The 26,670-nt window shown below is 37.9% G+C and overlaps 1 protein-coding gene across 12 annotated transcripts in view; it reads left to right on the forward strand.

The window, feature by feature from the left end:
- The window catches only part of DDAH1 (dimethylarginine dimethylaminohydrolase 1), a 243,397-nt gene that overhangs the window by 58,083 nt on the left and 158,644 nt on the right, over nucleotides 1-26,670 (forward strand). For 8 of the 12 annotated variants that reach the window (XR_012089613.1, XM_073007149.1, XM_073007150.1 and 5 more), the window contains 3 exons: nucleotides 4,366-4,458; nucleotides 4,575-4,725; nucleotides 14,225-14,340. The exons of 1 other annotated variant lie outside the window; for it this stretch is intronic. The gene's annotated coding sequence lies outside the window, so the exon portion shown is untranslated. The remainder of the gene's footprint in view (nucleotides 1-4,365; nucleotides 4,459-4,574; nucleotides 4,726-14,224; nucleotides 14,341-26,670) is intronic. 3 more of the 12 variants (XM_038002384.2, XM_038002355.2, XM_007978096.3) reach the window with 1 other exon arrangement.

Genomic DNA, 26,670 nt, shown 5'->3' on the forward strand with positions numbered 1-26,670 from the left:
AGAGAGCTGTGATGGTAGAAGCAGGGTCAGAGAGACAGCAGCCTGAGAAGGATTCACTGCCCTGTCGCTGTTTTTGAGAGGTCGACATTTATGTGCAGGGACAAGAAAGAGGCCTCTAGGAGCTAAAGGCTGCCCTCAGCTAATAGCCAGCAAGGAAACAGAGATCTCAGTCTTACAACCGCATGGAACTGAATTCTGCCAACACCTGAACGAGCAGGGAAAGGGATTTTCTCTTAGACTTTACAGGAAGGAGTGCAACCCTGCCCACCCACTGATTTTAGTTCATACCAGACTTCTGACCGGCTGAACTGTAAAATAGTAAGTCTGTGTTGTTTAATACCTATAAAATTGTGGTGATTTGTTAAGGCAGCAATAGAAATTAATACAAGCAGCCACAACTAATAAGTTGTAGTGAAATGGGAGCTCCGGTAGTCTGATTCCAAGGTGTGTATATATATGTGTGTGTGTGTGTGTGTGTGTGTGTGTGTGTATATATATATATATATATATAGCTAAATGAGAGTCTATTTAGCCAGTCCATACTGGTGGGCATTAGGTGGCTTTCAATTTATAGTATTTCAGACAATGGGACAGATTTCCTCATAGCTCTCTCTTTATACACTTTAGAATTTAGGATTTCTATAGAGATATTCCTAAAACTGAAATTATTAGGTCAAAGGATGTGCACTTTAAACATTTTTTAGATAAATACTGTCAAATCGCCTTACAAAGGGTTCCCAATGCAGTTCATAGATGAGAACTGAAATCAGTAGAAATAAAATTAACAAAGAGTATTAATGGCTCTGACTCATTGGTGACCATTTCAGCAAAGCAAAGAACTGAAATGACCAGGAAACTGAAAGTTCATTTCTCCTTCAATTTAGATGGAAAGGCTGCAGATGTCTGTTCTGAAAGAATCCCTCTGGCTCTGTCTTCTTTACGTGCTGTGTAACTTCATTACTTTGTGCTTTTACTTCTGGGTCTTGCTCTTTGGCCCTTGAAGCAATAAAGACTGACAAAATAAATAGTTTTTAAGTATCACTTGTGCCTCACATCTGTTCTAAAAATGCTATATTTCTTTAACAGAGGCTAGAGTTTCCCATGTGCACAATTAGATACTTTATGAATAGTGTCTCATTAATTTTGAATGATACGCTGTCCAACAGGGCCCTGAAACCCAACTGTTGAAAGAAATCACTGATTTTAAAAAATTAACATGGCAGCCAGCTCAAACATGAGGGCCCAGTGAGTAGCCAGCATTTTACGGGAGTCACAGGTGAAGTCTCCCATCAGGATGTAATGGCCAATTCCTCATGTGACCCTACATCAGAACAAACCTCTTCACATTAGCAAAGCCCAGGCTCTGAAAGACAAGTAGTGTTTCTTTTTGGAAATAATTTTATTTTCTTTTGGCATCTTACCTTCGTTTTTTAGATACAGAAATTGGTTTCTTTCTTTTCTTTTCATTTCTTTTTTTTTTTTTTTTTTTGTGGTGATAAAAATGTGTATTTAGAATTAGCCAGCTAGGCTCAGTTTAGATGATCTCAATTTTATTGGCAACATCCAAAATATCATAGTTTGGAACTTGTTGAGCGTATGTTGCCTTCTTTCCATCAGGCCTGATCAGGGTATTGACAGTGGTCATGTCAACATCAAAGCTTCTTCATAGCCTGTTTGACCTGGCACTTGTTGGCTTTGCCATCCGCAATGAACACAATGTGTTGTTGTTGTCCATCTTCATGGCCGACTCAGTAGTCGGGGGAACTTGATAGTCGCATACAGCTCAAGCTTGTTTCTCTGAGGGCACTATTCTTTGTTTCTCCTGGGGGCTTGGGCTGCCTTTGGGAGCCTTAGTATCCTGGGACTCTGGAAGATGGGTGATGGGTAGATATTTATTTCTGGCTGTGATGCCTTTTAGGACTGTCTACTTGGCCTTCAAAACCTTTGCTTTAGCTTCTGCTTTGGAAGGAGAAAGGGCTTCCTTTGCTATAGGGGCTATCTTGAGGAAAAAGCTAGAAAGTGGCCTCTTTTACTCCTGACTCGCACTAATATTTTGGTGAGCTCGCAGATCTGATAGCAACCTTTCTTTTTTCCCACGCTCTTTCTTTTGTTTCAGAACTTCCTTTTCTCTTATTCTACTGCCTTGGAAATTTTTGTTTTCTCCTTCAGCTGGGATTTTAAATAATTAGAGTTATGAAACCCTTTGACTCAATTATTAGGCTTGTTTTTTGTCCTTGTGCTCGACTGCTTGATCCTAGCACGTTGCAGTAAGCATCCTCTTGGTTGTGAATTGGAAAGATGTCAAATTAAAGAGGTTTGCCTGTTGTTACTTTATTTTTGCTTCATTTTACCTAAAAAAAAATGGAAATTTGAATTCTGATAAATTTTAGAGTGTTATGATGAATAACAACACCTCCTATTTATTGAACATTTACTATGTACCTAACACTATTAATTTTTCAAAATGCTTTAACTTACTTAAGTCCTCGGGGCTGTTCTGTGGTAGGTGCTATTGTTATCCCAATTTCACTGTTGAGGAATTTGAAGTTTTAAGAAATTAGACAACCTGCTCAAGGCTATATAGCATTGGAATGATAAAGCTGAGATGCAAGCATAGGCTTGTTTGGCCAGTCTGCACCTCTTAACCACTGTACTATAATGTTCCTTGGCATTTCAAGTTATTTGTAAGCAATGCTTCCAGGAACATTTTTTAACCAGAAAAAACCAAACACAGAACTACTTTGTTGTGTAGAAGCAGAAAGAACACTGGGATATGAGACAGGAGACAGAGCCCTAGCGGTGTGCCTAACTAGCCAAGCAAGTCCCTGAACCAGTCACTTCACTAGCCCCAGCCCTGTGCTTTTCTCATCTGTAAAAGTGCCAAACTTATAGCATCCTAAACAAAACTTGATTTCCTCTCCTTTAGTTTTTCCTGTAGATGAAAGGTAGATGAAACCCACCATTCCCATATCATTTATGACAACTAAGGCTGGTATCAGATGAGGCCATTGGCACAGGGCTACTTGTCCTGAAAAAAGAGGGAAAATGCAATGATTAAATACCACCCACCCCGGGCAGAAAGCAAACTAAGCATAATGACTCAAATCCAAAGCCTAGAAAATCTTGGTAGAAACAGGGTGGATATATTATTCTGTCTTCAGTTTTCTCCGTGTGTATTCACTGTTGACCATAGAAATGTGGACAAACATGTGGCTCACCATTAATCATCATCTCAAACTTGCTCAAGCTCTTGTGGAGTAATAATGCCATTGAACTTTGTCCAGCTAGAAATGAGACCCAGCCATAGAGAAGACTTCCTGAGTTTCTCAAGCATGTATCTGTTCTATCACAAGGCTTTTTTCTGTCCCATGTGTTATGGGCTGAACTGTATTCTCCCCAGCAAATTCATATGTTGAAATTCTAATCCCCAGTACCACAGAATGTGACTGTTTGGGTATAGGGCATTTGAAGAGGTAGTTAAGGTAGAATGAGGCCATACAGGTGGTCCCTAATTCACTATGACTGTTGCCCTTAGAAGAAAAGTGGATTAGGACACAAACAACACAGATACCAAAGGGCGACCATATGAGGACACAGCATGAAGGCAGACATCCACAAGTCAAGAATAAAGATCTCAGAAGAAAACCATCCTGTCAACATCACCTTGATCTTAGCCTTGTATTCTCTAGAACTGTGAGAAAATACATTTATGTTGTTTAAACTACCCAGCCTGTGGTATTTTGTAATGGCAGCCCTAGCAAACTCATCCACTATGTTTTAAATCCAGGTTGCTTCTTTTAAGTTTCTCTTTATTTTTCAGAAGTTTCTCACCTTAATTTTAAATTTGTTTTTCTTTCCTCCTTTGCTTGAGCTAGATTTCTACACCCTAAGAAGTCATACTTAGGTTTCTTGCTTCATCCACATACTGGAGTACAAAGATTCCACAAATTTTAACAGTATTTGAATAGTCTTTGAGATGAGTCTTGGCTGTACTTTGGATATAACTTACATTTTATATTTCTGTAAGTTCCTTTTCATATTGCTCACCTGTGTCAGTTCTCAAATAGATTATTTAATTTTATAACAAAGCAGCAAATAAAACAAAGCACTGAACTATGTGTAACAGACTTATCCCCCACCCCTGCCCTATGAATTTTTTTCTTTTTCTTACTCCTTACCTTGGGTAAAATGGCAGCAGCAACACCATCGACCCAAGTTCAGGTTCTCAAACTGGGAACTTAGGGACTCATTCTTCATTCTTTCTTTGTCCTTGCCTCTTACATTTAACTCATTATTCAAAGTCTGTTCGTGCTTCTTTTAAAATGTGTAATAAAAATACTTGTAATTTTTTTTTTCTTTTTTTAGAGATGAGGTTTCACCATGTTGACCAGGCTGGTCTCAAAGTACTGACCTCAAGTGATCTGCCTGCCTCGGCCTCCCAAAGTGCTGGGATTACAGGTGTGAGCCACCATTCCCAGCCAACACTTGTAATTTTAAACTATATTAAATTTGAATTGGCAATATCAATATGGACTCATGAATTAAAAACATATATATGTGTGTGTGTATTCTAGCTCTGTACACTGAAAGAACATAGAAGCAATGATATTCCTCTAGCAATGAGCAATACCTAGAACCCAGATATTGGTTTCTACTCATCTTTGCTTACGGAAAATATCTTTGGAGAAATAGCTGATTCCAGGTGTTGAGCATGGAAACTACAAGGTAAGTTTAGGACATTTTGCTATACCAAGGAAGTGCTCAGTGATTTATGGGGGCATGATACAAGGACACAGGGGCTAGTGTGAAAGGACTCCCGTAGCCAAAGTTTGGACAGTTTGAACATGGCTATATTGATTGCAAAACATTGAATACATAAAAATTCATTAGTCTATAGTAATACCAAAAAAAGTGAAAGAAAAGGAAAAAAAAAAAACTAATTTGCCATCATTGGAAGTGATTATTCAATAAATCCTTACTCTGACATTGGTAGTAAAAGGGAAAGAACTAAATATTTACCTTGCCCTTTTTTTAAAAAAAATACTTTAAGTTTGAGGGTACATGTGCACAACGTGGAGGTTTGATACATAGGTATACATGTGCCATGTTGGTTGGCTGTACCCATCAATTCATCATTTACATTAGGTATTTCTCCTAACGCTATCCCCCAGGCCCCCAGCCCCTGACAGGCCCCGGTGTGTGATGTTCCCTGCCCTGTGTCCAAGTGATCTCATTGTTCAGTTCCCACCTATGAGTGAGAACATGCATTGTTTGGTTTTCTGTCCCTGTGTTAGTTTGCTTAGAATGATTATTTCCAGTTTCCTCCATGTTCCTGCAAAGGACATGAACTCATCTTTTTTATGGCTGCATAGTATTCCATGGTGTATACATGCCACATATTCTTAATCCAGTCTGTCACTAATGGACATTTGGGTTGATTCCAAGTCTTTGCTATTGTGAATAGTGCCACAATAAACATACGTGTGCATGTGTCTTTATAGCAGCATGATTTATAATCCTTTGGGTATATACCCGGTAATGGGATTGCTGAGTGAAATGGTAATCCTAGTTCTAGATCCTTGAGGAATCGCCACACTGTCTTCCACAATGGTTGAACTAATTTACACTCCCACTAACACTGTAAAAGCCTTCCTATTTCTCCACATCTTTTCCAGCATCTGTTGTTTCCTGACTTTTTAATGATTGCCGTTCTAACTGGCATGAGATGGTATCTCATTGTGGTTTTGCTTTGCATTTCTCTGATGACCAGTCATGATGAGCATTTTTTCATGTGTCTGTTGAGTGCATAGATGTCTTCTTTTGAGAAGTATCTGTTCATATCCTTTGCCCATTTTTTGATAGCGTTGTTTGCTAGAAGATGGGGATGATAATCACTGTCTCAGTGTTGTTCTGGGGACTAAATGACTCATTTAGAGCATGAGCACTTAGAATGTCTGGAACATTCTATCAAGTGCTCAGCAAATATGTGACAATCATATTCATATTTTGCTTATAGTTTGCTTGGTTATGTTACTGTGATTCAAAATCTGAATGATGGTTTCCTTGGTACTTCTGTAGCACTATGGTGATTCAGAAGAGTGACCCAGGAGATTTTATCATAGCCAAAACTATTGTTGAGAGCCTGCTCATCTCTGCCAACTTTTTATTGCCTTAATAAGTTATCACCCTTTGTTCTCTTTAATTTTACCTGTCATCTCCATTGAATTACAGAAAGGTCTTTGAGGCCAGTGACCCTGTCATCTAGTTTTGTTATGCAGTAGATCCAGTATCCTTTAGAGTAGGCTATCAACAGAGGGCATGATCTAATAAAACACACATTTATTTCATGGAGTTATAGAGCCATCATCTCTTACTTAGGTTATGACGGCTCCTAATGGGTCTTGGAGTCTTAAGGTCTTATGCTCTTGCTTTCCTACAATGCGGCCTACACTGCAGCCAAAATGATCTTTGAGCGATATCATCACAGCATGCCATCCTATTTGAAACTTTCCAGTGTTTTCCTTGTATTTATAATAAAATCCGAACTCTTTACTGTGGACTTGTAAGCTCTACCTGATCTGGGATAGTCTGTCTGTCTGACGGCATCCCCTGTGATTCACCTCCTGGATCGTTACATTCCAGCAACACTGAAGTTCTCCCTCCCTAGACTGCCCTTTCCCTCCATCATCACCTGCCACTTAGCCCAGATGTCACCTCAGAGATCTTCCCCCACCTCCGTATCTCATGTATTCCTGCCATTATTTCCTATCCCATCTTCCGCTTTATTTTCTTCTCATCACTTACCACTGTCCAATATTTTACTTATCAGTAACTGATGTTAGTTTATGTGTTTATTGGAAGCTCCATTGTAGCAGGCATCCTGTCTATCTTGTATTCCAAGTACTGGGAACAGAACCTAGTACCTTCATGGGCTTGGTATACATATATATCAAATTGATAAATGGACTTTAAAGAACATCAACCGGGTGCAGTGACTCATGCCTGTAATCTCAGCACTTTGGGAGGCTGAGGTGGGTGGATCACCTGAGGTCGGGAGTTCGAGACCAGCCTGGCCAACATAGTGAAAACCGGTTTCTACTAAAAATACAAAAAATTAGCCTGGTGGCGTGTACCTGTAATCTCAGCAACTCGGGAGGCTGAGGCAGGAGCATCACTTGAACCCAGGAGGCAGAGGTTGCAGTGAGCTGAGATCACGCCATTGCACTCCAACTTGGACAAGAGTGAAACTCCATATCAAACAAACAAACAAAAAGATAAAGGACACCTATATAGTCTAATATATCTCAACTTTTTTAAAGCAAGGAACTCTTATCAAACAAAATGTTTGTTTTTAAATTATTTATTTGGTTGGTTGGTTGGTTTTTTTTTTTTTTTTTTTAACTTCTTTCTTGACAATTAATAGGATTCCATACACATAAAAAGTTCTTAGCAAACACTTAACAATTTACTGAGTGCTTGTTCGATGACATCCACCACCAGGGGGACATCAATCCACTGACTGGTAGCTGTGGATAGTGAGAAAATCTGGCTGAAGGAGAAGCAGATCTGACCCCAGGGGACAAAGGCAGGCAGAGGCACCTAGTGTTCTGGTAGTGTGGCTCCTCCAGGGCTTCCCCATGGCTCTGCAGACAGAGGTAGTAGGAGGCAGGAGAGGCAGAGTTATCTCTGGAGAACCCAAAAGAGAAGCAGCAAGAGAGGACTCTAATGCAGTCCAGGCTGCAATGAGAAACTGCCTGGCCTGGAGCAGCCTGTACCAGTGGCTGCAGCATTGCAGAAACGATGGCAGTGGTGGTGGCGGTGGGGATAGGTGGAAGCAGCAGTGGTAGTGGTGCCACAAGAAAAACTTCTTAGGGAGGTACTAACATGGGAAGCAGCCTATCACCAGGCTCAAGCCAGAGGGACCTGAGAAGGGGGCAATGATGGCAGTGACAAGCAAGGGGCAGCAAGGAGGTCCTCAAAAGTGTCACATTTTCCCAGAAGAAAGGAAGGGATTCAAAAAACTGAAATCCCAGCAGTTGAGCATGTGTGATCTCAGTCAGAGCCATTGGCTTTGTTGTCATTTGGGTTGTGTTTACTTTTCAGTATCATTCTCAAGAATTAAGCAAGATAACATGTGCAAAGCATCTAGCAGAGTGTGTGGGGTGTTGTCAGCAAATGTTGTTTTCTCTCATTGTTGGGCAGCCACCAGTAGCACCATATCAGAATTAAAGCTGAATAGAAGAATACTGTGTTAAGCTCTGTGGAAGAAACAATGATAAATTAGACATTATCCATGTCTTCAAAGAGTTTACAATATGGAAGTGACATGATCATTCAAAAAGCAGAAAGTGCAAAGTGCTGTCTGAAGCAGTGCCAATAAAGTGTTAAGTATGTTCATATATACTTATACCTGGCATAAATTCCAGTGTGGAGGACTGGATAAGCTTTATGGAGAGACCTTGGGTCTTAAAGAATGGATATAATTTAGGCATGGGAAGCATGGGTAAAGGATAAAGAGGAAGAGAAGATAGTGAAGGAATAATAAGAAATTTAGGAGGAAAATCAAGAATAGAGTAGTAAAAATAAGGAAGAATTTCAAACAGGAGATGATGAGCAAAAGTATCCAGTGTGAAGGACTTCTGCTTCTGGCTTTGATAAAGTTACTAGTACCAGCTCTCTTACCATAAATAGCTGTAAAACTGGACAAAATATATGGAGCAACTGTTTTCAGACACTGGAATTCAGGCAGTATTGAACTTTGATCCCTGGGGAAAGGGAAACACATGAGATGAACCCCTTGGTCACCCTGTCTTTTTTCCTGGAAGCACAGCAAAGTGGAGCCCAAGTTGATAACAGTTGCTTTACTGTTCTGAGGAGGCAGAGATCACAGTTCAGGGCTGTTGAGGTGGTTGGAATTTGTAGGTCAGGGTAATGAAGAGAAAGCTGCACAGAGAAACAGGTCCAGAAATCTGCATATGGGTACTGTAAAGTCTTTGGACAAATGCTAAGCTTCTCACTTTCTGGGTAAGAGTCTACAAAGTCTGGTGGCAAATAGCTACTGGGGAGCTGTAAACTGGATGGAGATTCCAGAAGGTGCACAAAACTGGAGATGCAGATGTTCCGAGTGGAGATGTTCTCAGTGATTCCCTGGGGTTTTCAGTGAAGAACCCAGAAAGTCCAGGCAGTAGGAGCAGGGCTACCTAGCCCTGGACTCAAGGCTACATCCAAATAAAGTTTAAAAACAGTTTGTAAAAATTAAGCTTATCCACTAGTAAATTAACGTAACAAAACTTAACGCTCTTTACATCCAGACCTGATAATGTAGTATTTAATGTCTAGCATAAAATTCAAAAATTACTAGATATGTGAAGAGGCATGACCACAATAGATTTTTTTAAGTCAATAGAAACATACTCAGAGATAGCAGATATGTTAAAATTAGCAAACAAAGGCTTTAAAACAACTCTCATAAATATGTTTAAAATTTTAAAGAAAATATGGACTCCAATAAATAGAAATTCTCACTAGAAAAGTGGAAATTATAAAAAAAAAACCAGCTAGAAGTTCTAGAACTGAAAACATGTAATACCTAAAATGAGAAAAAAAAATCACTAAATGAGCTTAACAGCAAAATAGATTCCATAGAAGAAAAAAAAAATAGTGACATTGAAGACATGGCAATATAAACGATATCAGCTGAAGCACATAGAGATAAAAGCACTGAAAAAAATGAACAGAGCCTCACTGACTTGTGGAATAGTATGAGGTGGCCTAACGTCTGTGAAACTGGAGTTCCAGAAAAAGATGAAAGAGAAATTGGGGAAGAAAATACATTTGAAGAAGTGATAGCTGAAAAAAATCCCAATTTGGTGAAAAATATTAACCCATAAAGTAAGAATCTGAATAAACACCCTGCAGGATAAAAAACAAAGAAAACCACTCCTGGGTACATTATAACCAAGTTTATGAAAGCAGAGGATCAAAGAAAAAAGTCTTAATAGCAGTACAAGGAAAAGACCCATTCTGCGCAAGACCCAGGGGAACAATAATGCTGATTTTTCAATAGGCCAAAAGACAATTGAATAACACCTTTAAGGTGCTAAAAGAAATAAAACCTGTCAACCTGGGATGAGAAACCTAGTGAAAGATAAAGATCCCTTAAAACATGAAAGAAAGGAAAAAAGAGAAAATGGAAAGGGAAGGGAAGAAGGGAGAGAGAAAGGAAAAGAGGAGGGAAGGAAGGAAGGAGAAAGCAAGCAAGAAAGAAAGAAGGAAGGAAGGAAAGAAAGAGAGAAAGAAAGAGAAAAGAAAAAGAAAGAATGAAAGAAAGAGAGAGAGAAAGAAAAAGAAAGAAAGAAAAAGAAAAGAAAAGAGAGAGAAAGAAAGGAGAAGGGGAAGAAGAAAAACACTGCCAAGCAAAAACCGAATGTATCAATAGTACACATATACTATAAGAAATATTAAAGGAAGTTCTTCAGGCTAAAGGAAATGATACCAGATAGAAACTCAGATCAACATAAAAAAAAGTCTAGTGCTAGAAGTGGTAAATATGTGGGTAAATAGAAATTACTTTTTTCCTTGCCTGTTATTGAATAAGTAAAACTTAATTATAAAGCTGAGTTTTTGGTAGACATTGCAGTAGTCTGGGAGTCAGGAAATCTGGGATCTGGTCCACTTCTGTAACCTTAGGTAAGTGGCTTAATCAATACTTGATATTCCTCTCTAATTGGTAACAATTCAAGAAGTTTCTTTTTTTTTTTTTTTTTTTTTTTTGAGATGGAGTCTCGCTCTGTTGCCCAGGCTGGAGTGCAGTGGCGTGATCTTGGCTCACTGCAACCTCCACCTCCTGGGTTCAAGCAATTCTTCTGCCTCGACCTCCCGAGTAGGTGGGATTACAGGCATGCACCGCCACACCCAGCTAATTTTTTTTTTGTATTTTTAGTAGAGATGGAGTTTCAACATATTGGCCAGGCTGGTCTTGAACTCCTGACCTTGTGACCCGCCCACCTTGGACTCCCAAAGTGCTGGGATTATAGGCGTGAGCCACTGCAACTGGCCTCAATAAGTTTCTTTTTATCGTTGCTAAATACCTCGAAAGGGCTATCTAATTATTATTTCTTAAATTTAATGTATATATGAATTACCTAGGGATCTTGTTAAATTCAAGATATATTAATAAAGTTATTGTGGTATAGTAAAAACACAGACAAAGACAAGTAGATCAATGAAATTAAAAATATATATATATTCTTTTTTATCCCTTTTACTTCTAACTTATTGTTTATACTTATGCTTTATACATAAAGCATCTCTCTTATAAACTCTATAGCATTAGTTCTTGCTTTTTTATTCTGTTTGATAATCTCTGCCTGTTAATTGGAGTGTTTTGCTCACTTTACACTTAGTAAAATTTTTGATGTTGAGGTTACAGCTACTATTTTGCTATTTGTTTTCTTCCATCGATTTGTTTTGTTTTGTCTCTTTTTTGTTGTTGTTCCTTTGTTTCTCCTTTTCTTCCTTCTTTTGAATTTGTTGAGAATTTTTTTATTATTTTTATTTTTAGTTTATTTTATCTTATTTTGAGACAGGTCTCACTTTGTCGCCCAGGCTAGAAGGCAGTGGCGCGACCTCTGCTCACTGCAACCTTCACCTCTTGGGTTCAAGCAATTCTCCCACCTTAGCTTCCCAAGTAACTAGGACTACAGGCATGCACCACTACCTCTGGCTAATTTTTGCGTTTTTTGGTAGAGACAGAGTTTCACCACGTTGACCAGGCTAGTTTCGAACTCCTGACCTCAAGTGATCTGCCCACCTAGCCTCCCAAAGTGCTGGGATTATAGGCATAAGCCACCGCACCGGGCTTGAGAATTTTTTAATATTTTGTTTTATTTCCTCTATTGGATTGAAAACTATATGTTGTTGTTTTATTTTGGGTGATCTAGGGACTGAAATATGCATCCTGAGCTTAGCAGAATCTACTATGATTTCACATCACTAAATGTGTAGTATAAAAAACCTACAAAGCAAATTTTCTGTTTTCCAATATATTCTTTGCACTGTTGTCATACTTCTACATAAGTTAAGAACTCTATGGTAAGTTTTATTATTTTTGCTTTAAACAATCAATTGTCTTTAAAAGAAATGAAATAAAGGTTGACATTAGAGCAATTCTAGAAAACTTCCTAGGTTTACTCTGATTACTGTATTTTCCAAATGTCGTATGTGAAGTCTTTTACAGGCCCTACCTGTTGGGTTGGATGAAGCAATCCTTGAGGGAAGTCATCGCTATAGTCCTCCTGTTGGCTATCCCTCAGAATCTCTTCAAAATTCACCCTGGAGAAGGAGAAGAGAAAGTTGCTTCGAGAGGAAGGGAAATACTGGCAAGGGGATGGGGAGAATGAAATCACTTTAAGATTGTATTTTAAAGGCTCGTTAAGCTTCACTTTTAATGCAGTATAATTTGAAGAGATATATTTTCTTTTGGAGGCAAGTTTTAAGACACTAGGGGGTTAGTTCACCCAGAGAGATGCTGGTAATTATATTTGAATTGTCAGTAATTCTAGTTCCATCACCAGAAAGCAAAATGCAAGTAGTAAAAGATGACTCTTTACTTGAAATCTGGGGGGGAAGAAAGAACTTTGCTTCTCTCAAGGTCATCTGGTGTTCAAAGAAAATGTGTCATTGATGATTTAATAATATGTAACATGAGAAATTGCATTAGTATAATTATGTTACATTTTATCATCTTATTTTTTATGTAGAGAACAGATTGCCTTAAATCTGCAAGTATCATATTTGAGTTAAAATTGCATTAACATACCATAAATATATACTTTCTAATCATTTAAATGTTTGCAATCATTGTGTATCTCAGTTAAAATACATGTTCACATTATACTTTAAATTTCTATTTCCTTTGGACATTATTGTATTTTGCAAGAACAGAAAGATTAGTTAAAAATTTTCTGTAGTGATAATGGAAACCATGTTAACATCTGAATCATGTTCAATGTGAAAAAGAGAATTGGGGCCAATTTAACAGTTAGTACCATTTCTTGGCAGAGAATGATAGAGCACTGCTGTAAAAAGGACTGCTTTCTTTTCTTTTTAAATCTGCAAAGTGTTACTAAGTACCATAGTCCCTCGCCTTTGGAAATACCATGGCTTTTTGGGTCACCAGCTGTGTATTATATACCAATGGAGAGTACAACTCATGGCCATTTTTTTGCATTCTTAGTGTTATTCGTGGCTGTTTCTTTACCTCATGAGCTGTATGACACCTTTTATTTAAAGAAGTCCTCATGTTTGTGATCACTGTGCATCAGGTTATCAGGTCCGTGACTGGCCTTCCAGTTGTTCATCAGTCTGAGCTCACGAAAAGCAGACACAATTGGCAGAGTCATTGTGCTGTTCTGTTAGATTAAGTCATCCTGGTGGTATCCAAAACATTTCTGGTGTAAGAATTATTTTTTTCTGTTTTGAATTAATGAAGCAGAAACACAAACTGTGAACATTGTCTGTAAATAGCCTTTGTTCTTTTATGCAAAATGTCCTTAATGTTAAGGCCTGCAAGAAAATAGTATGTGTTATATTAGTTTTATAATATTAGTGTTCATGCAGAATGATGGCGGGAAAACCAGCTAGGTTTTATTTCTTACTGGTTATTATTGGTTGATGAATTCCTGTGAAGGTTTATGGCATTAGGTTAAATCATATGAAATTGCTATTTGTGTAGACAATTTCGTATGACTCAACCTAACAGGAAACAAAGCAGCTTCAGTTCTAGGATACAAGATATAATTCAATTAATTCGCTCTACATCATTGTGAGTCTGCTGCAAATATCTTAAATTAATACATATAACTTAAAAATTGGAACTGGAAAGGCAAAATTTGTTTTCCTTTTATTCTTACTTTGCTTTTACTCTGTGTCATTCTCTCTTGCTTTCAAGGAAAATACAGACTCTATATATAGAACATCTCCCAATATATGCCATTCTGTAGGTCTTGAGGGGTAAACAAGTAAGAACACAAATATTACTTACTTAGTTGTGGGTTAAAGTCATCTTTCTATTATTCTAACAATAACTTAAACTTGCAGCTCTTCCTTAGTGAATTTTCACGAATTCTCTTCTCTCTAGAGAAAACTATTTCATCACAGAAATATATTAGAGGTATTAAAATGCCTTTCCCCTCTCTCTTCTTCCATATTTCTCCATTTGCAGTTTTATCTGTATGGAAAAGGAGCTCTGGTTGCTTTGGCCAAGACTTTTCAGTAGGAAATACTTCAAAATACAAAGCAAGAGCTATTTTCAAGAAAGATCTTCTAAATTTATATTAGGTAAGTTAAATTTTAGATGTCTTCCTTTACAGCTAAAAGTAAACACATTTGATTTAATTATATTAATCAAAATGTACTTGCGTTCAAGTGTTCTTATATGTCAATACTCCTGGATAGATTTAAATTACATTGACAGAAAACATCCATTTCCTCACATTTTCAAATACCAAGCAAGCAGCAGAACCTGGTCTTTAGCATGGTTGTATTTGAAAAAAATGTAATCCAGCCAAGGCTGATCTTGTTTTTCCTTTATTCTTTAAGCCAGAAGCAATTACTTTTCATTTCAGGATTAAGCGTCTGTAACGTTGCCACTCGTCGCTGAGGCTCCTGGTTTAAGCATGTCTCCTTGGTTCCTAGCCAGCTCTGGGTGTTCAGGTAGCAGCTGTGGCTGGGAGTGTCTCTCCAGCCCACATTCCTTGGCCATGAATTTTGCAGCCCTGTTTATCTGATGAAGACCTCCCAGTAGTGAATTGCTCATGACATTGTCACACAAACCTTAATGAATGATATGGAAAGATACTCAATATTTTTCCTCCCGGAATGCCTACCAATCCTCAGTGTCCCAGCCCCTTCACTCCAGCTGATCACCACAAAGGTTTGGTACTGAGATCCAGTGAGACGTTTGTCCTGCAAAAACCACGTTCTCACTGGATGCCTACAAGTCCTGTCTATGGGACTGTTACCCAAGCCTGTTTAGAGAATTTTCAACAATTACATCTGCCCATTTGCTGAGTCTCACTTCTCTGCACTAATTATTGACTTCAATTTATATTTTTAATGTACAATTGCTATCACCACCTTCAGTGCGTGAAGACCTCTCTTCCTTCTCTTCAAACCCATGACTTTGCTTGGAATAACAGGGATGGCTTTATAGCATGGCTTTCTCATTATTTCATGTGTCTTCATTTTGCTTTCCCAAGTCAGATTGTAAATTCCTTGAGAAAGGAGGCCCTGAAAACTAGAAATACCTATACAGACAGATAGTTTAAAAAAAAAAAAAAATTGGACAGAAAGACATTTGTTGCTCTAAGAACCCAGAAAATTTGCCTTAACACGTTCAGAAGAGATCTTTGGCTACAATATACAACTCCTCTCCTTTCCCCCGCCTGCCCTCTGCTGGAACTGCTAACGAGCAGTAAGACGGCAAAGGCAGGACATTGTATGGGAAATGTGGAAAAACAGGGGCTAGTCTGACTAGAAGGTGAGTTGAATAACTGTGATTTGTGAGTCCACAATGGGGATCTTTGAAGTCCTTCATGACATGCCTCTGTATGACTAGCAACCTCCTCACAAGACTCTGGTTCACTGTGCACAGAGATATGATTCGGCCTGCCTGCCTGAGATAGACCAAGTGGCCTTGTGTGTTCTTTTCCTCCTCTATGCTTGTTTCATCTGCAGAACCATCTGATGGATGGCAGACAGCTGAACCAGGTACTGCCCCTCCTTCCCAAACACAAATGCCCTCCCCACTCACCATTCCCCAGAGCCTTCACCACCTTCATCTATGAAAGGCATTTACTAGGGTCTAGCAAGACTGCCAATTTGGTAATGCAAAGCAGGAGATAAGTGTGAAACTCTAGACTGGTTTTCTGTTTCAAAGGGCAGCAGGATGTGACAGCTGCTGAGGCAGCCCTTTGCCCTTGGAGAGGAGAAGCAGGAGTGTAATCACTGGATGACCTCTCCCTCCTGCTGTCTCCTGGGTGGTAGGGACAGTCTCTTTCCCAACCCCACTCTTGGTCAGGTGGCTACATATTATGAAAAAGAGGAGGAAAAACATGGTTTGCTTTTAAAATTATTATTAAGAGAGAGTACTCTTTGGGGAAGCAGAATCCATTAGCTGAATTCATTTCAGTATCTATGGTTAATTAAGTTAGGCAGCCTTAATGCAATTTTATTATGTAGCCTTTAAGAGCTGTTCTGGTAAATGCCCATCCTATAAATACTAGCACTACTTTATATGTGTGATATCCTTTTTGGAAGGGTAAATCTGAATTATTATCCAGATATTAATCTGCACACAACCCCATCCAGACAACGCAAAGATGCTTCCTCATATTTTGAACATTGTTCAATACATTTAGAAGGGGGAAAACCCGCTCAGATACGACTTTCTACAATTTTAAGTCAGTGGATAAGTCAGCCTGGTTGCATCCCAAAACATACTTTTGAACATCAATTTCACCTCACTCCTGACCAAGTAATTGATTTCTACATTTCATTCTGTAAATTAAACACTAGACTTTGAATTACTAGAAGAAATACACAGTTAGCCAATAAACCTTTCTTATAAAATGACAGTATTTTAATTTATTAGATGCATTAGCATGTATTCATGCCTAAGATTTCATCAATCAATTTTCCATTTTAAAAAGCAGTCTCTGGAAGCAACAGTGGAGAGATGCTGAGTTCCAAAAGCAATGTTGTGAAAGGCAGCAGGTCTAGCGTTCCAGGCACATGCTTAACTAAATTCTAGTCAATAACCATGTGGCTCCAAGTATAAACCCACATTTTTTAAAGTATCTGCCTTCTGAACTGACTCTTTTGGAATGTCAAAATTTTAAAAAGAAAATATTTAAATTTCTCTATTTAAGAGGTGTGCTGTGTTTGTTCAATATTGGAGCAACCTCTGATATTATTTTAAAATATTTATTTTGCCACTTTGACAGCCTTCTACGCTGCTGTTGGGTTTTGATTTTGTTTACAGTACTAAATTTCAATAGTTGGCTTCGGATTAAATGCATATTCGTATGTTGTGGTGATTTTATTAATTAGTTGCTTTTGAGAAATCTTTTAAGCCGAAAGTCACTCCAAAATAGAAGCTCTAAGAATTGCTACCATCAAATTAAATTGAAGTCATGTATTCATTTCGTTCAGTCATCAAAAATATATTTAACACACAGGACTTGACTAACTTATCCCTGAGCAAGGTAGGCATAGCACCTGGGGCCCACAATACTTTTAGAGGCCTATAAAAAGTCTTCTAAATCAGAAGAAAAAGATAAAATTTTAGGTCAAAGAAAGTATATATAATATTAACATATTCATTTTCATACCAGCATGATCATAAAATATAATTTTAAATTTTTTTTAATGAAGGAAGGGGACCATGAAGGCAAAAGTTTCCAGGACCCATAAAATGATAATGCAACCCTTCATGACATATACCAAGTTTTATCTATGCTAGATTCTAGGTGTAAGAAGATATGTAGGGCACAGTTTCTGTACCCAAAGCACTCATAGTCTAATGAAGAAAATGGACATAAAACAGGCAGTTCATAATGTGGTTGGTTCCTTTGAAATTGTTTGAAAGAGTAATTACACGCTGAAAAATACAAGGGTTTTACTACAAAATGTCATTTAACGCATAGACTTGGCCTCATGTTTCTTTCAGTTAAACTTATACAAAAATTAGGTTTATATATATATCTTAATGCTACATAGACAGTGTAAGTATATATGTTTGTTCATTTTAAACATTACTGATATTGCCATTCAGATCTGTAAGTCAGAATGTTCATTACTTTATAAGTACTGTCCATCAAAAGGACCACAAAGGAAATTCCACGTGCTGGTATCAATGGTCCAATGAGGAAAATGAGAAGTGAGATCTAGTTCTCCCTAGCTTAGCAATGCTTACCTATGTCCTTTCAAGTTTTACCAAGATTTCAGAAATGGAACAAAATCCTGGCTGCACTTTCCCTCTTAATAAAATTTCACATATATGTGAGATTCAGCATTTATTTTTTTTCTATTACTGTTTCTAATTCCAATAATTTGGGTAGTCACAACGTTCCCCTAAACCTAAGTCTTCCTTGTTAATATTTGAGTCCATTTTTGCATTTTTTGATTGTCAATTAGAGAATGATTTCTGAACATTTTCTATTTTTAGAGCAATTTTACCTTCATTATCTTATTACACACACAAAAGCTTTTTGAATAAGTAGGACATCATAGGACATTCAAAAGAACACAGACTCAGACAAGCCTGGGTGTGAATCTCAATTCTGCCAATCAAGCTGTATTACTTTGGTCACTTCATTTAACCTCATTTGCATCTCAGCTTCCTTATCCATAAAATGAGGATCATTATGCATGTCTCATAAAGTTGCCATAAGAATTAGGATAATGTATGTTAAGTGTTAGACCAGCACCTGAAATTTAGTAGAAGCTAAATAAGTAGCTGCTATTATTATTTGCCATATTTTATAAATTAGGAAACTGAAACATAGACATATTCCTCATGCCAGAATAGGAGGTTAGGGCACCTAGTTATTACAGGCAAACTGCAGACTTTGTTTTGAACAAGGCTTATTGAAAATGAGAGTATACACTACAAAGTACAGAAGAAAAAGATACAGAAAAAACACTGACATCAAACCAACCAGATAACCAATATATATTTATTGGGCACCTTGTAAGTAGAAGACATTCTGTGTACAAGTTGGGCTACTTTGCAAATGACAGAATTCCAACTTGATCACGCAAAAAAGAGAATTTGCTGACTGATGTCACCCAAACACAGAATGTGGACAGCTGGTCCTATGGATGTCTGGACTCAGTGGCAAGTACACTTTTAGGGCTTATACTCTCTATTTCTCATGTATGCTTCCAGTTCTCTTTGCAGATGAGCTTTCTCCATGCCATGGGGAACATGAATCCTAGCAACTATGATCTCTCATCTCATCCTAACTAAGCAGTTCTACCAGCAAAGAAAGAGAATTTCTTTTTCTTTGTCTGCAGTTTGAAAACAATCCTAAGAATCACTTGCATTGAACCAATTTAGGTCACATACTCTTCCCTAAGCCAATCACCAAGCCAGGAAGATGGGGTAATATAATTGGTCCAATTAAGAGTACATGACATGTTAGGAACTTGAGACCAGCGTGGCCAACATAGGGAAATCTCATCTCTACAGAAATACAAAAAAACTAGCTGGGCATGATGGCACACACCTGTAGTCCCAGCTACTTGGGAGGCTGAGGTGGGAGGATCACTTGTGCCTGGGAGGCAGAAGTTGCAGTGAGTGGAGATCGCACCACTGCACACCAGCCTGGGTAACAGAGCAAGACCGTCTCAAAAAAAGGAGAGTACATGTTACTGTTGTCATTAGAATAGAGGGAAGTGCATTGGGCGAGCAAAAATCATAACCTTTACCTTTAATGAGTTATAATAGAGAAATTAATATTTTAATGGTAGAGTTGGCTCAAAGAGCCAAGAGGCCAGAATCTCAGAATGTCTGGCTGAGATGCCATGAGCCCTGAGCGGACATGTCACATGGACTGCTCAGCCAGGAAGGGAGGCCTATCATACTTTTGTCCCCCACTTGTGTTATCTCATAGATTACAGACTTAAATTTATTTCTTAATATGCATACTATTTAAAGAAGGAAGTTATAAACATTTGGGCATTATCTTAAAGAAAGCAGAACTTTCTAAAGAGAGTGCCTAGAGGCTGGACCACAGACTAACATCCCTGTTGGTTGAAAAATTGCAGGCTGTCTTGTCCTGTTGGAAAGCATATTCTGTCAGATTGCTTAATGCTTTTCCTTCCTGTAGCATGGGCTTGGGGGAGTGGTACGCAAAGCAGACTTACACATTGGATTGTATACTGAATGAACTTTTCTTAATGGCTTTGCTGGGTTTATTTAAGACATTGAACTGTTTGCCCTTGTCTCTAGTAATTCAATGACTACTCATCATTACATTAGTGGGAGAACTATTATACTGTATTAGAGATACGGAGATCTTGTGACTGGGTGAGGAGTCAGTGTTTTGACTTTTTATGCCAACATCATTATTTTCCCACTCATTTCACATTTCTCCTGTCAGTTCAGCCCTCAGTTCAAGGTTACCTTGATTACTTTCAGGTCTTTTAGTCATGAATCTTTCTAAACTATTTTTACCTCGAAATGTTCCTATCTTTTCATGTACTCACTTTGTCTTCTTTTCTGTCTCAAAATTAGAGGTTTTCCTAGTCTTTTCCAGCACTAAATTCTTCCCTCTTCCACCTCCTTAGAAAACTAACTTCATTCATTACTTCATCTTCTATTTGCATTTTCAACTATCCCTCTTCATTGTATCTTTCTCCACTTATGCACCACAAGCCTACCTCTTGAAACAGTATCAAATGAGATCATGTATGGGAAAGTGCTCTGTTACTCTGAAGTGGAATATAAATATGCAATAATATCATAATCCTGTCTTTCTTCTTCCCTCCATGATCATTTCAAAAAACCGTCACTATAAAGTATTTTTTAATTTTACTATATCACTGTTCAACTCATTACCTAATGTCTTAAAATCTGACTCTGTCTCCTAAAATACTATGTTGGGGGTTCATAACTTTATCTTCCAGTATTTGATGCAGTTAACTACATCCTCCTTCCTTGGTTTCTGTAACCTCATAACCTTGGTTTGCCTCCTCTCCCTTTAACCATTCCTCTTTCCTTCAATGTCCATCTTTTCCCTTCTACCTCTAAATGTGAGTGGTATCTATCATTCTGTCCTTGCTTCTCTCCCTCTCTCTCTGATTTTCATAAATACTCCTTGAAACCACCAACAAATTCTTTTCTTCAACCTCTGTTAATTGCCTGCTGAGAATTTTAACTTAGATGTCCCACAAGACCCCAAAGAAAATGTATTTTAAAATAAACTCTTACCCCACTCCAAATATCTTCCACCTTATCTCAGCCAATAGTGTTACTCTTTTACTGAGTCACCTAGGCTTGAAACCCTAGTTCCGTGATTGATTTTTTCTTCCTCCTTATCCCTGAATCTAATATCAGCTATATTTTACAGATATTTACTCTGTCTCTGCCTTCTCTGCCTTCAGGTAGTGATAGTTCAGGCTACTGGGATAGCACATAGCCTATTATGTTTGCTTTCAGTGGGGTTGTCCAAACGTATTTTGTGGTCATACTCTTTTTCCCTTCTTTGTTCCTTAGCCCTTTTCTGGGCTGAATAACCATTTTAACTTTATTCACAAAGACCACTAAATCTTCTATGCTAATATTTTCTCAGAACTTGCACTAAACATGTTTAGAATAGCTAGAATGGCCTGTATAACATGCCTGGTAAGTAACAGCTGGGTGCAAGTTGACTATTGTTTATAAGTAGTGACATGACAAAAATACATTTCATAGCTATATGTCTTTATTAATTTGCATTTTCAAATACAGTCAGCATCTTCATATTAGCAGATTCAACTGTACTTGATTCAGAATGCTGAAATTTTGAGGATCTAAAGACATGCTAATGAATACACACTGAACATGTTGCCTGAGTTTTAATACTTTTTCACCAATCATCAGAATATAATTCTAGTTTATGTCTAACCTCATCAGAAACATCACCTTTCAGGCTCTAGGATTCTAGCTCTCTAACCTTGTTTCTGCAGATCCCATTAGCAAAAAAATGATTAAGGAAAGCTTCAGTTTTCCCAGTTTTGACATTAAGGGTATTTGATGCCATAGTAGCATACTGTGCAACTGTAAAAAAGAATAGAGAAGCTCTTTATGTGTCTATATGGAAAGATCTCTATTAGGAAATGAATGTTCATGTATCCCTCAGAATTCATGTGTTTAAGTCCTAACCCTCAATTTGATGATGATGTTTGGAGATGAGGCCTTTGGGATGTAATCGGGGTTAGATGAGGTTATGAGGGTGGGACTCTCATGATGTGATTAGTGCCTTTATAAGAATAGATGCCAGAGAGCTTGCTGGTTCTCTCTCTGCCATGTAAGGACATGGCAAGAAGGCAGCCATCTGAAAACCGGGAAGAGAGCCCTCACCAGAATCTGACCATGCTGGCGTCCTGATCTTGGACTTTCAGCCTCCAGAACTGTAAGAAAATTAATTTATATTGCTTAAACCACCCAATCTATAGTATTTTGTTGTGGCAGTCTGAGTTGACTAATATAATCTCCAAGATTTATTATTATTATTATTATTATTATTATTATTATTATTTTGAGACAGTCTTGCTCTGTCACCCAGGCTGGAGTCCAGTGGTGTGATCTCACCTCACTGCAATCTCCACCTCCTGGTTCAAGTGATTTGCCTGCCTCAGCCTCCTGAGTAGTTGGGGTTACAGGTGTGTACCACCACACCTGGTTAATTTTTTGTATTTTTAGTAGAGACGGAGTTTCACCATGTTGGGCAGACTGGTCTCGAACTCCTAACCTCCAGTGATCTGCCTGCCTCAACTTCCCAAAGTGCTGGGATCATAGGTGTAAGCCACCACACCTAGCCTCCAAGATTTATTTTTAAGTGGGGGAGAAAAGGGTGCCAAAGTATACTGCAATGGGAGTTAAAAAAAAAAAAGAGAAAATATACTTGTACTGACTTGCATATATATTTTTTAAATCTTAGGAAGTGTAAATGAGAAACTGATAATGTTGGTTACCTGTTTTGTGGGGATAGGCAGATAGAGAATGAGGGAGGAAAGGAGACATTGCTGTATATCTTTTTATACAATTTGATGCTTGAACTATGTGAATGTGCTACCAGTTCAAGAAATTACATAAATAAAATTTACTTTTTTAAAGAAATAAAACAGACATTTAATAACAAAAACATTTAATTTGGAAAAATAAGATTATATTCAAAGAAGAAAAATACTGATTATGTTGAAAGAGGATGGCTGACTAGCAGAATAACTAAAGCAGAAGTTTACATTTGATGCAGGCACAATTTGAACAAGATGAAGGAATAGGAGCAGATGTATTAAACAGCTTTCCCAGTCAGCTCTTTAATAATCCCCATGACAGTGGAGACAGTTTTTATTGTCTACTGCCCTTTTCTTGGATCTAGCTAATACCAGCAGAGCTGGAACTGCCCACATGACATGTATTCAATTGAAAGGTGACAACTACAAGTTCTCAATACTCTCAGTAATGCTCAGATGGTGCCTGAAAGTAACACCTTCTCCTTCAACTTCCCTTGGTTGGAGGTCCTAAGTACAAGGAGAGCAACTACTGAGAAAAGGACCCAGTCATCCATTTGAAAGAAGTTAATGTCTCGTCCAAGAACACAAATGTAACTTTTCTCACAACCTACTTTGGCCAATTAAACATCCAATTGTGTTACAGACACTATATCATATTGCCCCAGAGCATTGTCCTTATGTAGTTCTGATCATTTTATTTCTGTTTAATATCTATCAAAGAATTATTCTCTATTAGTTTCAGGGTAAAATCCGAAATTCAAAATATGATATTCAAAGACTCTGGTCATCAGGCTTCGGCCTATCTCTCTACCCACATTTGCTCATTTTGAGTTGTTTTGCCATGACCCCAAAGTGCTTTTCTTTCTCAGACCTCCATACCTTTTTAAATGCCATTTTCATTGCCTGGACTACCCTTCCTTTTGATGATGCTTTTCCAAATTAAAGTGAGTGTTCTTTTTCTAATATCACCCTGTATTTATTGCATACCACTGAGATTCTCTACGTGCTTGTCCTTTCTATCAGACTCAAGAAGTTCAGGGACCATGGCATATTCATTTTGCATCTCCAGTGCTGGCATCCAGTAAGCATTTGATGGTTGAATGAATGAATAAATATGTAGTCTAGCTGAAGTTTTAAAGACAGAACATTGTAGTACCCTATAATAAAATCCTAACCAAGGTTTAGGAAAAGTGCCTTGCAGGAGGATTCTAACTCTGCATTTTAAGAGTGTAATTCAGCCTCAGATTGACTTGTAAGAGCTGAATGCTGTCAGGACAATTCTCCCTGAGCCTTTTGATTTTTTGGAAGACTTTCAATTTTGCAGACTTGTGTGTGTGTGGTTTGAAAACTCTGGTGAGCACTGCCATACTGAGGTAGTTCTTTGACAATCTCCTCTGTTTAAGAGCGTTTTACTTCTCATATTCTAAAGCATAGATGACAGCTTGCAATCCAGTGGATTTTCATCCTTATCTCCTGAAAACCACATTTCTTAGGCATTGTGGTAGCAAGTTCCATATCAATGAAAATCATCTCACGGAAGTGAGTCTTCAGCTCAAACCTCAGATCCACATTTGCTTGTGAGAGAGCAACAGTGACAGCAGGGCAAACTCAACCACTTTGTAGTCAGATGTCGTTCTCATGTGTCTTTCTCAAAGATGTTCTTTTAAAATGTGAAATTTCCAGAAAAATCTAACAGTTTCTAGCCAAAACAGTTCACTTCTCAAGCTAAAGGGGTTGATCTTGGTGGGCTTCAGTTGTGTCAATAGGCCACTAGTGAGGCAGACTTCAGAGATAAGCCATCTTTTGTTAATTCAGTTCACTCTGAACAAAACAGACAGAATGAATGCTTGAACCCCACCTATTTAGACATGCTTGCATAAACATGGCTTCCTAATAGTTTGTTTTCAGAGTCCACTGACTTTAATTGTCCTACGAATGCTGTTTAAATGCCTCCATTGATAAATTTAATGTGTTAGTGTTCATTTTCTATAGTAATGAGCATAGTCACAAGCCTGAGTTCAGTATACATTTGAGCAAAATCCTGGCACTAATCTCAGTAGAAATAGCACATTTGATCTTACTGACATATGGCTGAAGGCAAAACGTAAATCCAACAAAATTTGCAGGACTTTAGTTCTGATGCCATTTTTTGTAAAGTCTGGGGATAAAAATGATAGGAGTCCTGGAATATTTTTCCCACTCTAGGATTTTAGTTATTCTGCAGTTATCCAATCGGCAAAATTTCTGGATTTGTCCTCCTCCAGGAAACACTGTCTTAATTAAATAATTAATTAAGCTCGTTTAAAAGCCAGTGGCTCTCCTGTGGTTTGCTTCCATAATTGCCTCTTTACTCATTTAAAAAAAATACCTAAGTTAACTCTTTTATTTGTTCTTAATATGATGCTTTACCTAGTTCATGCAATTGTTTCTCATATGGCTTAAATGTCTCTCTGTGTTGTCATTGTCATTATCTGTAGAAAATTGTTAGGTCCCAAAAGGCGAGACCTGAGTATCCTTATTTTCTGTGGCACCCACACAGCATTATATGATATTAAACAGGTAATAATGATTTTAGTGTGAGGAAGACAGGAATCTAGAGCATGCTGATGTAATGTGAATTTAACATCAAAAAATTAAGTTACTGAAGCGCTGGTATAACCTGTATCAGTTACTAAGACGAGTTTAGTATTATGTGAAGGCAGTTGATGAAATGTTCCAAATAGCCAACTACCAATGACTCAGAGTACATGTGTCCCTTAAATTGCTCACCTGCTTTTGCTCTCGAGCTATGTTTCAGCCTTTATGTTTCCAGAAAGAGGCTGGAAAGGAGGTCAAATCAGCCAACTTATACATTTTGGTGGTTCTGGTGATAGGGTTACCAAAAGAGATGGTGATAATGATTGTTAAACCATTATTTTTAGGGATTAATGTGGAATTTACATATTGATGGTCAGTTTGCATCAGTAAATTGACATGCATTATCAAATGCACTGTTTGTAGAGCTGTGGAGAAATTCCTTTTTCTATCAAAAGCTCTACATGGTTAGTCTGACTGTAGATCTTTTATCGACATGCTAGTCTTGATGGACTAGCAGAGCTCAGAGGAGCAAGCCTTAAACACAGAGCACAGTTTCCTAGAAGTAAAGAACTTAACCTTTGTTCTAGTCCTTCTTTCTGTCAGCCTCATCAGCAGGAAAACTGTGAAGGTTGATTTCAAATGAATCATCCTTGGCAGCATTTTTCCTCCTAAAACCACTTATCTGTCACTTTATGGAAATTGCTACTTGCCCTCAGTGGTATGCAATATTAGCTCAGACATTACACATAATTCATTATACCACAAAGTTGAAAATATATATATATATAATACATACAAATATATTATATATTAAACGTAAGTAAATAGGTAGATAGATAAAATTTCTCCTGAACCAGCTGTGTATCAATAAACTCAGCAGTTTTACAGTTAAGTTCTGAAACCACAGCCTTTTGGTCACTTGCCGCCAGTATTCTTCCAAGAGAGATTAAGAAATGTTTGGCCTAGAGGCAACCTTTAAAATGTACTGAGAAGTGCATTTTTGCCAGCTCTATTAATATTACTTCTACCTAGATGACCCACATATTTCTTGATATTCTTTAAATGTTTGCAAATTGGGTTTATAACATTTCCTCCTCCTTCAAAACAATCCCAGCCCCTTAGGCACTGTGTCTTTAAGACATAGCATTAGAGAATTTTTACCCCTGGAGTGTGTATCTACAATCAAATATGATCATATGCTTTATTCTGAATTGAAATTAGCTTTATGACTTCTACAATCAGAGTGAGTGTTGCGCTTAATGAGTTGAGACTAGATAACAGAAGATGCATCTTCCACAGGCTGTGGCA

Source organism: Chlorocebus sabaeus, chromosome 20 (genome assembly GCF_047675955.1).
Source record: "Chlorocebus sabaeus isolate Y175 chromosome 20, mChlSab1.0.hap1, whole genome shotgun sequence".
Classification (NCBI taxonomy): domain Eukaryota; kingdom Metazoa; phylum Chordata; class Mammalia; order Primates; family Cercopithecidae; genus Chlorocebus; species Chlorocebus sabaeus.